The 17,747-nt window shown below is 37.4% G+C and overlaps 1 pseudogene; it reads right to left on the reverse strand.

Annotated features, from left to right (window-relative positions):
- The window catches only part of LOC143444317 (G1/S-specific cyclin-E1-like), a 228,581-nt pseudogene that overhangs the window by 147,252 nt on the left and 63,582 nt on the right, over window positions 1-17,747 (reverse strand).

Consider the following 17,747-nt stretch of genomic DNA (forward strand, 5'->3'; position numbering starts at 1 on the left):
ACAGTTTTATGAGTTGTTTTAGAGTTAGAAATACTGCTTTGATTATTTGATTAATGCAATTAATATTTTCAAACCCTGTTTAGCAAATGGGTACAATCAGTCAATATTAAGTTAATATTTTAGCTTATTTTTTAACTTTATTTAGCAAATCGGTACATTCAGTCACCATTTGTAAACCCTGTTTAGCAAATGGGTACAATCAGTCACCATTTGTAAGTTATACTTCGCACGGGTACAAATGTGCACGACGTAACTATTACAAAATGTATCTCGCAACAAATTCGGGTATCAAATTGCACGAAGTAAAAAATATACGAAAAATATACGAAAAATATACCTGTATGAATTTTTGTAGCCATTTGCCAGATTAACTTGCAAATCACTACTCCAAATTAGAAATTTGACGGGGTAACTCGCAAACACATACCTAACTGACAATAAAGTACCGTATTGAATTGTAAACTTTTGCTAAATAGGGTTAACATCATGTGCATGTGGCTAATCATTGTAACCATTTGCTAAATATGGTTATCATGTTACTACACATGGTAACCTTTTGCTATTTTACAAATGGCTACTGCCTTTAACCAATTGCTAAATAGAGTTAACAAATTGCTACTGAGTGAAACCATTTGCTAAATAAGGTTAACATGTGGCTACTCATGGTAACCTTTTGCTATTTTACAAATGGCTACGGACTAAAACCGTTTGCTAAGTAGGGTTAACAAATGGCTACTGACTTTAAACATTTGCTAAATAGAGTTAACAAATTCCTACTGAGTGAAACCATTTGCTAAATAGGGTTAAAAATGGTTACTGTATGTAACCATTTACTAAATAGCGTTAACATATTGCTACTGAGTTTAACCTTTTTCTAAATAGGGTTAGCAAATGGCTGCTGATTGTAACCATTTGCTAAATAGGGTTAACAAATGCCTACTGAGTGCAACCATTTTATAAATGAGGTTAGGGCTAGTTATAATTAGCACGGGTACAAACGTAAGTTTTGTAAGTTGTCATTTGCAGGGGTACAAATATGCACGAAGTTACTATTACCAAATGTATCTCGCAACGTATACGGGAATCAAATTGCACAAAGTAAAAATTACCAAATGTATCTTGCAACGTGTACGGATATCAAATTGCACGAAGTAAAAATTACCAAATGTATCTCGCAACGTATACGGATATCAAATTGCACGATGTCAAAATTACCGAATGTATATCGCAACTTATACGAGTGAAAAATTGCACGAAGTAACTATTACCAAATGTAAATGGGATGCAATTACATTGAGCTCTTGCCTTGGTAAACTAGTTCAAGGTAAATGTTGTGAATACCTTAGATTACCCTAAATCTATCGTGGTAGTGTAGTAGTAACTTTACTAAAGGGAAGTTTTTGATGTTTATCTGAATTTTCTTGAGTTTTTCATCGGAGTCAGTATCATAGTAGGCTACTTCTGAAAACAAAAACATTTACAAAATGTCTAGGCAAAGATTTACAGCAATGCGTGGATTAGAAATTTGCAAAATCTTCTGTCAGACTGCTCTGATGACGAGGATTCTGACGTCTCATGCATAACATACGTTTTTGGCATATTAGCCTGTGACTGACGTTTTACCAAATGCCTTTTGTAAAATCGTGTAAAAAGTTAAACAAAGCTTTCGAATTGTGTCAGTTGTATAAGGCTTTGCATCATTCCCTTTCTAGGGCACCTTTCTTAGTTTCTTTAGTTCTAAACTCACCATGGTATGATTGATAACGTTTTTGATCGTTAGGTCTATAACCCATGGGGAAATAACTTTACGCCCTATTTTTCTCATTTCTTTTGTAAAATTTATGGTTTTATCAAACCTAGTAACCTATTTCTAGACATTGGTTCATTGGTCGTCATTGTTTCCCCACAGTTTATTGTCAAATGGGAACTGGCATCTATTTTTACCACAAGACGCGCGAAAACGATCGCTCGCGTGTTTGGTGGGAAAATTCGACAGAAATCTGGAAAGGCGCGAAGGGGAAACCTTCGCGGACCCATGATGCAGCCGTTTCCGATTCGGAAGCTTCCATTGATTCTGTAGCTTCGCGTCCATTCTGGAAACGGTATAAAGGTAACTATTGACTTGTTACTTTCCAACTGCGCTGAGGTCGTCACACGTCGCCAACTCCATTGTGCGGTATCACGCATTACAGACCACAATGAAGTCACAAAGAAGACGCGAATTTTGCAGTTATATTGACCGGGGAAGGCTTGATTGGCCACGGCCGCATTTAAATTACTTTAAAGTTAAACGGAGAAACTCGTATTTGACTCTTAGGTAATATTGCGCATCGCACTGTATTTGATACTTAGGTAATAACGCGCATCCTGGTACCCATGCCTCAATCAAGCTCATTGAGGAACGTTTTCTTGACAATACAGCAAGTATGCATCATTAACCTTCTAGGCCGCCGATCTTTGTTTCTACAGTTCTAAACTCACCATGGTATAATTTATAACGTTTTCGATCATAGCGTCTTCTCTGTCCCACGGTCAATTAACATCACGCTCCGTTTCGCTCATTTCTTTTGTATTTGCCAATATTAGGTCAATTTTTTCTAATTTCGTGTAGGGTATTGTCAAATGGGAACTGAGTAAATGACTATATAACGCATCCCTTTTTGCTGAAAGAGTGAAAGACATTTACATGTACTGCTGTTCAGTTTGCCAGTCAGCTTAAGGGACACACTTGGCTTGGACCGAAGGTTTTACAGTTTTTTAACTATTTTCAAGTTAGCCATATTCGTTGATCAGATAGAGCTCAAAAACAGTTAGAGTACAGTATAAAGTTTCCCAAATAGCTAAAAAGTGCCAGGGACACACTTGGTTTGGGCCGAAGGTTTTACAGTTTTTTAATTTGTGTCCGGTCCTATGGAGACCATTGTCTAAACAGGTTCTTTGTTCTGGACGATGTTTTTCTTAAAGATCCACACGCCCCATAACATTATGGGAAGAGGAAACAATTAGTCGATAGCCTTACACGTGCTAATGGTTTATTTGCTAACTGAGGGGCAAAACAATTATATACCATATATATATAATTTCCTGCGGTTCCTCACCCATCGGTGCAGTTGAGGTTGGTGATCATGCGTCGGTCGCATCTCAAAACAACGTTGTTGTGGTGAGCTGATATATAAGAAATCTTACGTGACCGAAAATTTTTGTGGTGTGCAGTTAATTAAGTTGTTAGTTTTTGTTTTGGCAAACATGTCATAGAAATATTTACACGATTTTAAAACCAGTTGCTAGAGCAATAAGCTTTTTTGTATAATGTTTGTCCCAGCGCGATGACTGAAAAAAGAAACTCAATAAAACAATTCCGTCACCAATAATCGCGCGAGAGAAATTCGAAGCTCGTCCTAAAACGAGAGAAAAAGTGACAAAAAGCTGCTAGAAAAAAGCGCTAACGGCAAGGCAATTACTATTTATGCGCGAACCACTAATTTGTTGTCGAGGGATATAACATGTCTATTAAGAATTTTGCACGGCATTTTGTCAGAGAACAAGACCAAGAAGCAGTTATGTAATGACAAGGTTTTCAGTATGAGTGGTTGCACAGAACAGTTTTTAAAATTTTGGGTAATTTTGCGTGTAGAACGACAAAATTGAAATCATTTATCCGTCGCGATTTCGCCATCATATATTCCTAAACGAGTTTAGTTAAAGGATAGTAAATTTGGAAAAATTTGTTAAAATTTTAATCTTATTTAAAAAGCAATCAAGACATTTTTGCAGAAAGCATTATTTGCAAGGATGGTATATCACTGAGCATAACATATTAATCTAAAAGTTACGTTTAAAAATGTTAAAATGTGTCTTATATATGAATTTATGTTAGTCTAACAAAAAAATATTTTCCATACATAGATTTATTTTGCTACAGTTGTTTCTAAAAAAGTCTAAAAAAGAATGAAAGCAACAGCTTTGCATCACATACCATCGTCTCCCCATGACTACGGCAACCTGTCTCAAGCGGTCTCAAATCCGGCAGCCGCAGCACTACTTCTTCGGGCTACGGAAAAATACCCAAGAACGCCGAAATGTGGAAGATGCAGAAACCATGGGGTAGTGAGCGCTTTGAAGGGTCACAAAGGATATTGTCGTTGGAAAGACTGCCTCTGTGCAAAGTGCACTTTGATTGCTGAAAGACAAAGAGTAATGGCAGCGCAGGTAATACCCACAGTGTAAAGTAAACCAAATAAAAAAATTTGCAAAGTAGGATATACATGGTTGCTTATGAAGATTACATTCAAAGTAGAACTATGAATAAAAACAAAAAGAAATTTAGGAATATTTTATGTCTTCTGTTTTGAAATCTGTCTAAATCAGAATAAATTATTAATGTACAGCAAAAGTTCAAAAGTTTGTTCTTAATAGCGTATTCTTTAAATATGGAAATTTTTTTTAAAACAGAAATTGTTTTATCTTTTAACTTAATATTACCCTAATATAGCTTGCTTTAAGACGTCAGCAAGCCCAAGAGGAAAATAACACACGAGAACTGCAACTGCTCTACGGAGCTACCCAGAGTTTTTCGCCCTTGGACGCGCAACGCATCGCAAGTATTGAACGATCGCCGAAAAAAGACTTCATTGAAAATGAAATTCACAACAAAGCCAGCAGCGACCCGTTATCATCATCAGGTGCGTCGTCTTCGCGTGTTTTTCAACTTCCCTGGTCAGTTTTTGTAACTGTAAGATATGACTTGAACCTTAAACGCGTTGTTATTTAAAAGTCATCACAATACGTACGTTGGTAGGCGCGAAACGTGCGAGATACGACGATTATATCTCAAATGATTGCAATGGAAGTTACGGTTTCGTGTCGTCATCACCGGTTCATCAGCAACAACCGCACTTGGACAACAGCTCGGCCAAATCTGTTCATTCGGACAGCGATCAAAATGGCGACACGGAGAGAAAGTCCGACGTCACTCGCTCACCGCAATCGGACGACCCTAGGAAGAGTCCCCCTTCTGGTATGAGTGAAAACAGCTCACCGGCGTACAATGAAAGTCGATATATACCTGAAAAACCTCACGCGAGTCAGGGGCCTGCATTGGATATCGACGAATCGCCAGAAAAGCATTCCCTTCTGTCAAGAACTGACTCAGCTGACCAGGCCAGTGACGTAGCCGAAAATCAGCTATACGATTCAAGCCAGCTAACACAAACGCAAAACCAAGATGCAACAAGGTAATTTCAATTAACTAAATTACTGTATAAAGTCAAGTTAATCTGTAAATATTAAGTCCATATAATTCGCTCTAAGTTATAATTATAATAAATCTAAATAAATAGAAACCCAGAAAATATATCGGGTTTTTTCATACAGTGGCGGGTTTGAGATGTTATGTCGAGTTTTTCCCAAACACAACGCGTCGCAATTATCTTCAATTTTAAAAAACTGCAACGGCGATGTGGTGAAAGCAATACAAAAGGTAATTACAGTATATTTATAGCATCGAATGTGGGTAGTAAAAATTAGCACGAAACTACCTGTAAAACGTCGCGCACTACTTTAACATTTCAATATTTTCTTTGTTTTTTCAAACATTTATAAGTCATATGTTTCATCATCCCACAGGTGTTAAAATTTGAAGATGAAATCGCAAAATCTTCACCACATTTGGGATCACCGAGAGACAACGCAACAAATTCTCATGTTCAGTTAAATTACACACGTGATAGCGCACGAGATCCCATTAACCTATCTCAACAAAGCGGTATGTTTTTGTCCTAAAAATAGCAACAGTGCGCCATAAAGATTGATAGAGGGTAATAATATTAATATTTTTTTCCTTCTTTTATAGCTGGAAGCTGCAACACGAGCCCTCATCCAACCATTGATGGTGACGCAATATCACCAGGCACACCTCCCATCGGTGATTTGTCGCAAGCCTACAAGTTCCAACAGGGTTCAATGGGTGCACCAGCACTGGATGCTCGAACCGCATTTTATCCTTTTGTAAACGGTTCGCTAGCAGGCAACTCCTTTTCAGCGCACACTGCAGGAAAAATTCCAGCGACTAGCTTTAATGGGGTGTTTAAGCTGGGCCAATTCAGCAATTCCTCAATAAGATCACGTTATCCATTGCCGGGACAGATGCCGATGTCGTGCTTGGGAAATCTTTCCCCGTTTCCATCATCTTACGGCCAACACCCCGCCATCCGAGGACTCTTTGGCGGAGTTTCTCCTTACGGATCGTCTTCATTTATGCCTTCTCTTACCGCCGCCGCAGCTGCCCGCCCCAGACACCATTTCCTACGATACTAACCCTCAATTCTAAGGGCGCTTTCAGCCCTAACCCAAACCCCTCATATACATGGAGTCATTTTTCCAGATGCGACCGGTCATAAAGTTCTAACCCTGAACATTTAGAAACCGGTATTGTCTTTATTTTAGAGCAATAATAAGATCAATCTCCATTGTGGATCCTCATATAACCTTTTAAAGTGTTGCTTTGGGTAAATGACTTGAGACAAACTTAGCATTGATAAGGTTGCTCAGCTGTGTGAGTTTTTATATGACTTCTCAAACTGCCGCGTTGGGTAAATGAATTGTCGCACATATTGCATGAATAAGGTCTTTCTCCAGCGTGCATTCTCATATGACGTTTTAAATGCTAGCTTTGAGTAAATAACTTTTCACATAACTTGCAGTGATAATTACGCTTTCCAGTATGAGTTGTTACATGAGTTTTCAAATTGCTGCGTTGGGTACATGACTTGTCGCACATATCGCATTGTTAAGGTCGCTCATCTGTGTGAGCTCTTATATGATCTTTCAAGTGGCTTTTGTATTTGAATGATTTATCACAAAATTTGCAGGAAAAATGCTTTTCTTGTCCTTCTTTGTTGAAAAAGTCTTGTGAAATCCCATCAATCATTGCTTTTAACAAAACGTCAATTTGCATTCCAACTACTTGACGACCCATTGCGTTATTATTATTATTACCTAATTACATAATATACAAACCTAATTCGTTCGGCAAATTGAATTAAATTACCCCAAAACGTGCCACAGTTGCAGATTGTTTACAGAATTTTATGTATGATATATATATCATTTAAGCAATTAACAACATTTGCGAAAAACTAGAAAAAAATTACTTTAATGTAATATTTAAGCCCTGTTCAGAAGACTTAATTCACAGGCAAGCACTCTTATCTCCGCGTTGTGATTTCCTTTGATAAAACAAGTTGGTCTTTGGTAAAATGACAAAACCAAACCAATTCTTGAAAAATATTAAGACGAATGTCAATGCAATGTCAATATTTCATGGTAGTAGGCTACTACACTATTATTAATGATTACTAAACTATACCCTGCAAAAAACATTTATAGGTCTCCAAAGGTCATATTAAATATGATGATCATTAATACACAACTGATTTGTGCCTAAAACGTTTATAAGTGCATATATTCTTGCTCATATTACGTGTAAATGTCAATATTGCATGATACTAAGTACAACTGCATTAGTAATTATCAATGATTACTAAAATATATTTTGAAAAAAGCAATTATATATCTCCAAACATCATGTTAACATGATAATCTTTAATAAACATCTGCTGAATTTTGATTATATTTAAAACTAATATTAATGTAACTATTGGTATTGTATTGTATTATTGTTATTGTATTATATTGTATTAATATGTGTAACGATTTGTACTAATATTAATGTAACTAATTAGTAACTGTAGTCTGTAAATAAACTACCAGCATAATATGTGTCATTTTGTATATATAATTAATTGCCTTCATTTCCTTGCCAGTTGCCACCATTTCAATAATGTTTTTGGATTCCCTACATACGAAAACTGCCTAAATCATAAAAATTTCGCAAACTTCACATAATACAAAACAACTTTTATTTATTATTGACAATTTTCCCAACAAGCACATTACTGAAACCAATATAACTTCCACGCAAATGTCCATTATGCCTGACAAACTCATAAATGTATGTATTCTTACTCATAAAATGTGTATTGTTTAAAACGATTTAGATCAAAATGAGGTCAAAATTTAAACTTGTTAGGTGAAAAAACTGGTTGCCCTACTAATAAGGGATTTGCCACTTTACTGCGATTGTATTTCAACCTGATTTAATTTCATTTATGATTTTCATTTTAACCAATCATGCGAATTATCATGGAATATTATCTAAAGACGTTAAATGCCGCACGTGATCTATGTCCCAGAAACGCACAACAGCGAGTGTTCATCACCTGAAGTGATGGTGTAAGCACCTCAGGGGTGTCCGTGCATGTAATAGAACAAGCAAACCTGAACTGACAGCTGCAGCGATCGGTCCTGAAACGATTAGTTGAAATGGATATTTCAACAGAAAATTTTTTTTTTGAGATAGTATTTTCGGCGCCTTGAAAATGAATCGCATTTGTGTTTCAAAAGTGTACAAGTGCTGCGGTTCGGATGTTTTTTGTGCTGCGACAAGTTACCGATTTTGCAAAGTTTTAAGTGATTTTAACGTAAAAGTGAAAGTTTCAATGTAATGTTCCCCGTAGTGGAGCTGCATCTTGTAAAGCAACGCCAAGAATAGACGCAGTCAACCGAGAATTTGCGGTGCATGCAGTTACTTGAAAACAACCGGATTAAGGGGTAAAAGGGCGTCATACTAACAAAGAAAATTTCTTTAATTTTGCCTCGTCCTTGCCTGGATCGCACCTGGTGTAGATATAACGCTGCTTGGTGTCGATGATAAATAATTGTTATTACGTAAGTCAAAAGTGAGCACACTGTAATGACTCCTCGCGGTCCTTAATCAACGCTTCTTGTAGCTACGTCGCATACCTCATAATCACGCCAATGAAGCTCTCAGTTCAGTATCTCAGTTTAAAACACTACACTAAGTCATACATTAATATTTTCTCCGACCTTGCTGTGGGTAAAAAATTTGAATTAGGGCCAATTCTTTGTATTTGCCGATATATTTGCAAACGTTTGTTTATTTCGACGAGACGTTTTGGCTTTTCACTGTGTGCTTTACCCTTGAAAAGCATAAAAAATCCATTGCATAATTGTTGCATTTAGGCAACATACGTTTGTGACGTATTTCTGCAGGATAACACTTTGGAAGATGATGAAGAAGAAGACAATGTAAAACCGGAGAAAAAGAAACGGATTAGACCGAAAAAAAAGTGTCCGTAAGTTGTACTATAATTTTGGCCTAGCTTTCAAGTATATGAATGGAAGAGAATTTAAAATAATCTCAGCTTTTCAATGCTGTTTTTTGTTTTTATGTGTAAAAGAGAAGAAAAGTGAAACATGTCCAAGAATAATGACATGATGGTGTTAATAATTGTTCTAGATTTTGTTGTGTCATGAATTCGAGTATCTCGCGCCACTGCAAACTCGTGCACGAGAAAATAAACTAATGAAGAAGGTGATTTTGCATGCGAATTTTGCGAAAAGACTTCTGACTTCTTGGAATGGCCTCGTGACTCGTGAGACACCTACGCGGCAAGCTTCACGCTGATCAACCTAAGGCAAAGGAGATGGCTGATTCTGTGGACCGCCGCCGGAAAAACGTCCCAATCGGAAGTTTTGGTAAATACACAAAGTACAAAATGACTGTGCAGTAGTTGCTCATGTTGTTGCCATTAAAAATTATTTGTTATTCTACAAACAATTTGTGTATGATTTGCATTTGTAAAAAAAACCTTTGAAGAAATGCTTCGTTGGTGCACTGTCGTCTTTATTTCATAAACCAGGTGGAAATGCAACGCGTACGAAGTCGGCCCAATGAAGCGATGGGATCGGTAATGGGATTTGAACGCAAAGCGATTGATGGTCTCGGAAAAAGGTGCACAATATTGTGTTTATTGCTGATTATAAATAAATAGCTATATTGTGTGCACTGTGCACGACCTGAAATGCATAAATGTGTTAGAATTTGCAATTCATGTATTCGTTATATTGTTTTATTTTCCTTTTTTCCACAATTTTCCAGACGACGACTTCAAAGTGGAAACGAAATGTATGGTTCAGTTGAAAACTTAATTTTTTTTTTCTGGTATCTAATTGTATTGATTCAATTCAAACGATGTTTAGTGCACAGGGTTCATAGTTGACCTGCCGTCGAAAGATGAGAATAACTGAATTAGGAACACTGAATTACTTTGTTTTGCAATGATCGCCAACACCACTGGAAACAATTCATTGGCACAGAACGCAACCATAACTAGATCAAACAACTGCGCTACGTTTAAAAATCAAACACAACTTGTTACAATTGTTCTGATATATACTTAAAAATCCTGTAACTGCTGTTTATAAACAAGTAAGTCATTTTTCATCTTCATCCACATCTATCTCATGACTCATGATAGCAGCAAGATACTGCCAGATGGTGATAGATGTGTGTTAAGTTAAAGTTGACATGATAAGGCTTTAGAATTTAGATAGTGGACGAAAAGTTAAATTTTTCGTGGATCTTTAAATAAATCTTTCACGAAACTTTTAAATTTTTCTTCATAGACGTAATTGAAGCGTGTATTCGCGAATTGCAGGAAGAGAAGAGATACATAATTTGCCTCGATCAACGAGTTGAGGTAGTGCTTGTACCATGCAGGCACCTCTGTAGCTGTACCGGGTGTGAAAAAGCTCTCAGAAAGTTTCCGATATGCAGAGCTGAAATTGAACAGTCTATGCGTACTTACAGGTCGTAATATGTCTGTCGGGCATGCTTGCCTGAAGTGGCATAAATCCTCCTCACAATTATTTTGTTTGCTTCTTCTCGTTGATATCGTTTCGAGCAAAGATTTATAGAGCTTAAGATGACACAGAAATGTCAGTGAGAATACCTACAGATCGTGTGTTACTTTGTGACTGTGACGCCATAGAATCGTGTGATAATTTTGTAAATCATTACATTGATGTCTTTTTGATATACAGTACTTTAGTTTAATTGGAATGGTTTGCAGCCTAAAATATAAAGTTTAGTTACCTTTATACTGTTTCCAGAATGGACGCGAAGCTACAGAATCAATGGAAACATCCGACTCGGCAACGGCTGCATTATGGGTCCCCGAAGGTTTCCCCTTCGCGCATTTCCAGATTTCTGTCGAATTTTCCCACCAAACACGCGACCGATCGTTTTCGCGCGTCTTGTGGTAAAAATAGATGCCAGTTCCCATTTGAAAATAAACTGGGGGGAAAAAATGAAGACCAATAAACCAATGTCTAAAAATAGGTTACTAGGTTTGATAAAACCAGAAATTTTACAAAAGAAATGAGAAAAATAGGGCGTAAAGTTATTTCCCCATGGGTTACAGACCTATCGATCAAAAACGTTATCAATCGTACCATGGTGAGTTTAGAAGTTAGAACTAAAGAAACTAAGAAAGGTGCCCTAGAAAGGGAATGATGCAAAGCCTTATACAACTGATACAACTGGAAAGCTTTGTTTAACTTTTCACCCAATTTTACAAAAGGCATTTGGTAAAACGCCAGTCAACACAGTCACAGGCTAAAATGCCACAAACGCATGTTATGCATGAGACAAACTTGGCATTGATAAGGTCGGGATAGGTAGGTAGGTTATGGATAACATTTTGAATGCCGCATGATATTTGGAAACTTGCTCTATATAACTTCATGTAAAAACTCATTTTTGTACATCAGACTAATCTTCGCTCGAATCTGACGATTCAGATTCAATTGCCTGCTGAACACTGGCTATTGCAGCATTTACTGTTGCGTCGATTTCAATGTCAGAATCCTCGTCATCAGAGCAGTCTGACAGAAGATTTTTGCAAATTTCTAATCCACGCATTGCTGTAAATCTTTGCCTAGACATTTTGTAAATGTTTTTGTTTTCAGAAGTAGCCTACTATGATACTGACTCCGATGAAAAACTCAAGAAAATTCAGATAAACATCAAACACTTCCCTTTAGTAAAGTTACTACTACACTACCACAATAGATAAGGGTAAGCTAAGGTTTTCACAACATTTACCTTGAACTAGTTTACCAAGGCAAGAGCTCAATGTAATTGCATCCCATTTACATTTGGTAATAGTTACTTCGTGCAATTTTTCACTCGTATAAGTTGCGAGATAAATTCGGTAATTTTTACTTCGTGCAATTTGATACCCGTATACGTTGCGAGATACATTTGGTAATAGTAACTTCGTGCATATTTGCACCCCTGCAAATGATAACTTACAAAACTTGCGTTTGTACCCGTGCTAATTATAACTAACCCTAACCTCATTTATAAAATGGTTGCACTCAGTAGGCATTTGTTAACCCTATTTAGCAAATGGTTACAATCAGCAGCCATTTGCTAACCCTATTTAGAAAAAGGTTAAACTCAGTAGCAATATGTCAACGCTATTTAGTAAATGGTTACATACAGTAGCAATTTTTAACCCTATTTAGCAAATGGTTTCACTCAGTAAGAATTTGTTAACTCTATTTAGCAAACGGTTTTGGTCAGTTGCCATTTGTAAAATAGCAAAAGGTTACCATGAGTAGCCACATGTTAACCCTATTTAGCAAATGGTTCTGTAGCTTTGCGTCCATTTTGGAAACGGTATGAAGGTAACTATTGACTTGTTACTTTCCAACTGCGCTGAGGTCGTCACACGTCGCCAACTCCATTGTGCGGCATCACGCATTACAGACCACAATGAAATCACAAAGAAGACGCGAAATTTGCAGTTATATTGACCGGGGAAGGCTTGATTGGCCACGGTCGCATTATGTGGAACATTTGCACTTTCAAACGGAGAAACTCGTATTTGACTCTTAGGTAATATCGCGCATCGCACTGTATTTGAACTCTTACGTAATAACGCGCATCCTGGTACTCGCGCCTCAATCAAGCTCATTGAGGAACGTTTTCTTGACAATACAGCAAGTATGCATCATTAACCTACTAGGCCGCCGATCTTTGTTTCTTCAGTTCTAAACTCACCATGCTATAATTTATAACGATTACGATGAAAGCGTCTTCTCTGTCCCACGGTCAATTAATATCACGCTCCGTTTCGCTCATTTCTTTTGTATTTGCCAATAATAGGTCAATTTTTTCTAATTTCGTTTAGGTTATTGTCAAATGGGAACTGAATAAATGACTATATAACGCATCCCTTTTTGCTGAAAGAGTGAAAGACATTTACATCTACTGCTGTTCAGTTTGCCAGTCAGCTTAAGGGACACACTTGGCTTGGACCGAAGGTTTTACAGTTTTTTAACTATTTTCAAGTTAGCCATATTCGTTGATCAGATAGAGCTAAAAAACAGTTAGAGTACAGTATAAAGTTTCCCAAATAGCTAAAAAGTGCCAGGGACACACTTGGCTTGAGCCGAAGGTTTTACAGTTTTTTAATTTGTGTCCGGTCCTATGGAGACCATTGTCTAAACAGGTTCTTTGTTCTGGACGATGTTTTTCTTAAAGATCCACACGCCCCATAACATTATGGGAAGAGGAAACAATTAGTCGATAGCCTTACACGTGCTAATGGTTTATTTGCTAACTGAGGGGCAAAACAATTATATACCATATATATATAATTTCCTGCGGTTCCTCACCCATCGGTGCAGTTGAGGTTGGTGATCATGCGTCGGGCGCATCTCAAAACAACGTTGTTGTGGTGAGCTGATATATAAGAAATCTTACGTGACCGAAAATTTTTGTGGTGTGCAGTTAATTAAGTTGTTAGTTTTTGTTTTGGCAAACATGTCATAGAAATATTTACACGATTTTAAAACCAGTTGCTAGAGCAATAAGCTTTTTTGTATAATGTTTGTCCCAGCGCGATGACTGAAAAAAGAAACTCAATAAAACAATTCCGTCACCAATAACCGCGCGAGAGAAATTCGAAGCTCGTCCTAAAACGAGAGAAAAAGTGACAAAAAGCTGCTAGAAAAAAGCGCTAACGGCAAGGCAATTACTATTTATGCGCGAACCACTAATTTGTTGTCGAGGGATATAACATGTCTATTAAGAATTTTGCACGGCATTTTGTCAGAGAACAAGACCAAGAAGCAGTATTGTAATGACAAGGTTTTCAGTATGAGTGGTTGCACAGAACAGTTTTTAAAATTTTGGGTAATTTTGCGTGTAGAACGACAAAATTGAAATCATTTATCCGTCGCGAATTCGCCATCATATATTCCTAAACGAGTTTAGTTAAAGGATAGTAAATTTGGAAAAATTTGTTAAAATTTTAATCTTATTTAAAAAGCAATCAAGACATTTTTGCAGAAAGCATTATTTGTAAGGATGGTATATCACTGAGCATAACATATTAATCTAAAAGTTACGTTTAAAAATGTTAAAATGTGTCTTATATATGAATTTATGTTAGTCTAACAAAAAAATATTTTCCATACATAGATTTATTTTGCTACAGTTGTTTCTAAAAAAGTCTAAAAAAGAATGAAAGCAACAGCTTTGCATCACATACCATCGTCTCCCCATGACTACGGCAACCTGTTTCAAGCGGTCTCAAATCCGGCAGCCGCAGCACTACTTCTTCGGGCTACGGAAAATACCCAAGAACGCCGAAATGTGGAAGATGCAGAAACCATGGGGTAGTGAGCGCTTTGAAGGGTCACAAAGGATATGGTCGTTGGAAAGACTGCCTCTGTGCAAAGGGCACTTTGATTGCTGAAAGACAAAGAGTAATGGCAGCGCAGGTAATACCCACAGTGTAAAGTAAACCAAATAAAAAAATTTGCAAAGTAGGATATACATGGTTGCTTATGAAGATTACATTCAAAGTAGAACTATGAATAAAAACAAAAAGAAATTTAGGAATATTTTATATCCTCTGTTTTGAAATCTGTCTAAATCAGAATAAATTATTAATGTACAGCAAAAGTTCAAAAGTTTGTTCTTAATAGCGTATTCTTTAAATATGGAAATTTTTTTTAAAACAGAAATTGTTTTATCTTTTAATTAATATTACCCTAATATAGCTTGCTTTAAGACGTCAGCAAGCCCAAGAGGAAAATAACACACGAGAACTGCAACTGCTCTACTACTTTATTGAAAATGAAATTCACAACAAAGCCAGCAGCGACCCGTTATCATCATCAGGTGCGTCGTCTTCGCGTGTTTTTCAACTTCCCTGGTCAGTTTTTGTAACTGTAAGATATGACTTGAACCTTAAACGCGTTGTTATTTAAAAGTCATCACAATACGTACGTTGGTAGGCGCGAAACGTGCGAGATACGACGATTATATCTCAAATGATTGCAATGGAAGTTACGGTTTCGTGTCGTCATCACCGGTACATCAGCAACAACCGCACTTGGACAACAGCTCGGCCAAATCTGTTCATTCGGACAGCGATCAAAATGGCGACACGGAGAGAAAGTCCGACGTCACTCGCTCACCGCGATCGGACGACCCTAGGAAGAGTCCTCCTTCTGGTATGAGTGAAAACAGCTCACCGGCGTACAATGAAAGTCGATATAATCCTGAAAAACCTCACGCGAGTCAGGGGCCTGCATTGGATATCGACGAATCGCCAGAAAAGCATTCCCTTCTGTCACGAACTGACTCAGCTGACCAGGCCAGTGACGTAACCGAAAATCAGCTATACGATTCAAGCCAGCTAACACAAACGCAAAACCAAGATGCAACAAGGTAATTTCAATTAACTAAATTACTGTATAAAGTCAAGTTAATCTGTAAATATTAAGTCCATATAATTCGCTCTAAGTTATAATTATAATAAATCTAAATAAATAGAAACCCAGAAAATATATCGGGTTTTTTCATACAGTGGCGGGTTTGAGATGTTATGTCGAGTTTTTCCCAAACACAACGCGTCGCAATTATCTTCAATTTTAAAAAACTGCAACGGCGATGTGGTGAAAGCAATACAAAAGGTAATTACAGTATATTTATAGCATCGAATGTGGGTAGTAAAAATTAGCACGAAACTACCTGTAAAACGTCGCGCACTACCTTAACATTTCAATATTTTCTTTGTTTTTTCAAACATTTATAAGTCATATGTTTCATCATCCCACAGGTGTTAAAATTTGAAGATGAAATCGCAAAATCTTCACCACATTTGGGATCACCGAGAGACAACGCAACAAATTCTCATGTTCAGTTAAATTACACACGTGATAGCGCACGAGATCCCATTAACCTATCTCAACAAAGCGGTATGTTTTTGTCCTAAAAATAGCAACAGTGCGCCATAAAGATTGATAGAGGGTAATAATTAGGGCAAGTTTTTGTTGCACTAAAAACGTGAGAAAGTTGCATTTATTTTTAACAAAAGTTGCAGTAAAAAGTTGCATTTATTTTTAACAAAAGTTGCAGTAAAAAGTTGCATTTATTTTAGACCGCCGAAAATTCATTTTTTTGCCGGTACGCAGCAAGAAAATAACGCTCAACAATAACTCAAATAACTGAACAATAACTCAAATTTAAACGATAGTGAATTAATCAAGCGATCTATTTACATATAGTGCCAAATATTTCCACACATTGTCTGGGGAGAAATGGCGATCGTTTGCCAACAGTTTGCGTAGCATGCTAAAACTTCGTTCCACAGAGCATGAAGTTGCTTGGCAATTTAACAATTTGGTATAGAGTTCTGGACTGATGTTTGGTCGGGTCATTTCCACAATTGCTTTTAGATCACTGTTCAGTTCAAATCGATGATCCAAATACAATTTTATTCCAGATATATTATATTATATTTACGTTTTGCGCAATACTTGATAAAAGTTGCAGTAAAAAGTTGCATGAAAAAATGAAAAAAGTTGCAAAAAGTTGCAATACAAAATTCCTACAAACAGCTTAAAACATCATTCTACGTAAATTGTGAGTATTTAGGAAGCTGCCGGAAGCTGTAAAAAAAAGTTGCAAAAGTTGCAAAAACTTGCCCTAGTAATAATATTAATATTTTTTTCCTTCTTTTATAGCTGGAAGCTGCAACACGAGCCCTCATCCAACCATTGATGGTGACGCAATATCACCAGGCACACCTCCCATCGGTGATTTGTCGCAAGCCTACAAGTTCCAACAGGGTTCAATGGGTGCACCAGCACTGGATGCTCGAACCGCATTTTATCCTTTTGTAAACGGTTCGCTAGCAGGCAACTCCTTTTCAGCGCACACTGCAGGAAAAATTCCAGCGACTAACTTTAATGGGGCGTTTAAGCTGGGCCAATTCAGCAATTCCTCAATAAGATCACGTTATCCATTGCCGGGACAGATGCCGATGTCGTGCTTGGGAAATCTTTCCCCGTTTCCATCATCTTACGGCCAACACCCCGCCATCCGATGACTCTTTGGCGGAGTTTCTCCTTACGGATCGTCTTCATTTATGCCTTCTCTTACCGCCGCCGCAGCTGCCCGCCCCAGACACCATTTCCTACGATACTAACCCTCAATTCTAAGGGCGCTTTCAGCCCTAACCCAAACCCCTCATATACATGGAGTCATTTGTCCAGATGCGACCGGTCATAAAGTTCTAACCCTGAACATTTAGAAACCGGTATTGTCTTTATTTTAGAGCCTAAGGAACTATCTTTCAGGCCGTAATGCAAAAAAGCCGTAAGCCTAAAAACTTTTTCATTCAAATGGACAGCTCAGACGATCAGAAAAGGCCGAGCCCATTGAAAAAGTTGGCGTACCATTTCGGTCGATATGGAATTGCAGTACCCCAAAAAACAGTTTCACGATGGAGAACTTGTCC

The sequence above is a fragment of the Clavelina lepadiformis genome, chromosome 1, assembly GCF_947623445.1.
Source record: "Clavelina lepadiformis chromosome 1, kaClaLepa1.1, whole genome shotgun sequence".
Taxonomy (NCBI): domain Eukaryota; kingdom Metazoa; phylum Chordata; class Ascidiacea; order Aplousobranchia; family Clavelinidae; genus Clavelina; species Clavelina lepadiformis.